This window comes from Capsicum annuum, chromosome 11 (genome assembly GCF_002878395.1).
Source record: "Capsicum annuum cultivar UCD-10X-F1 chromosome 11, UCD10Xv1.1, whole genome shotgun sequence".
Lineage (NCBI taxonomy): Eukaryota > Viridiplantae > Streptophyta > Magnoliopsida > Solanales > Solanaceae > Capsicum > Capsicum annuum.
In genome coordinates this window covers 146,918,136-146,918,983 of record NC_061121.1, presented here as the reverse complement: position 1 = coordinate 146,918,983, position 848 = coordinate 146,918,136, and the positions used below count along the sequence as shown (strand labels likewise).

The window sequence follows — 848 nt, the reverse complement described above, 5'->3', positions numbered from 1 at the left end:
CGGGATGGTATGATTTACCTTCTTTGTTGTTTTTGATTTTTTCTTAGTTAAGCATATCTATTTCCATATAATCATGAGTCACGATGGCTCGGAGTGACTTGGCACCGAAGATCATGAGAGCACTATTCGTATTCCGCCCACTGAAGAGCATGGAGATTTTTTTATCACAATTGTAATGCTTCAATTACTCCATTTAAAGGGACTTTTCGGTGGTTAATCCCATGAGAACCCAAATGCATACTTAAAAGGCTTTGTGGAAGTTTGTGCTCCTTTTAATATTGCTCACATATCGCAAGAGTCCATCCAATAACATCTTTATCCTTTCTTTCTTATTGGGGAAAAACGGTTCTATGGATAAGATCACTACACACCGGGTCCATTACCTCATGGATAAGTCTTACAGAAGCGTTCTTAAGTCAATACTTCCCACCTTGGAGGATGTTTATATTACGAGATGAAATTGTTAATTTCCATCAATTTCATGAAGAACATTGGTTTAAAGCATAGGAAAGATTCAAAGAAATGCTCGTAAATTGCCCTAACCATGATATGATAGAGAAGATGCTTCTCTAAATATTCTATAGGGATTTGGATCCATTAAATAAGGCTATAGTGGATAATGCATTTGGTGGATCATTCATTAATTTGCCATATGGGGTTGCTTCAAAAGTCTTGGATCAAGTGGCAATTTTGTGTAAGGGTTAGGATATAAAGGAAGCCGAGGTGGCCGTGGGGTATCCCTTCTCATCTTTTGTGTACCAAGATGAAAAACATGAAAGGGAGGAGAAAGATTTAACTATGGTCAAGATGATGTCATGCCTTGAACTTGTAATGCCCCGAGTCTGTAC

General features: G+C 38.0%; 1 non-coding gene across 1 annotated transcript; it reads right to left on the bottom strand.

Annotated features, from left to right (window-relative positions):
* Window positions 1-444: 444 nt before the first annotated feature.
* LOC124889162 lies at window positions 445-551 on the bottom strand. Its single transcript, XR_007047774.1, has one exon. It is a non-coding gene; the product is annotated as a small nucleolar RNA R71 (small nucleolar RNA).
* Between the last annotated feature and the right edge of the window lie 297 nt (window positions 552-848).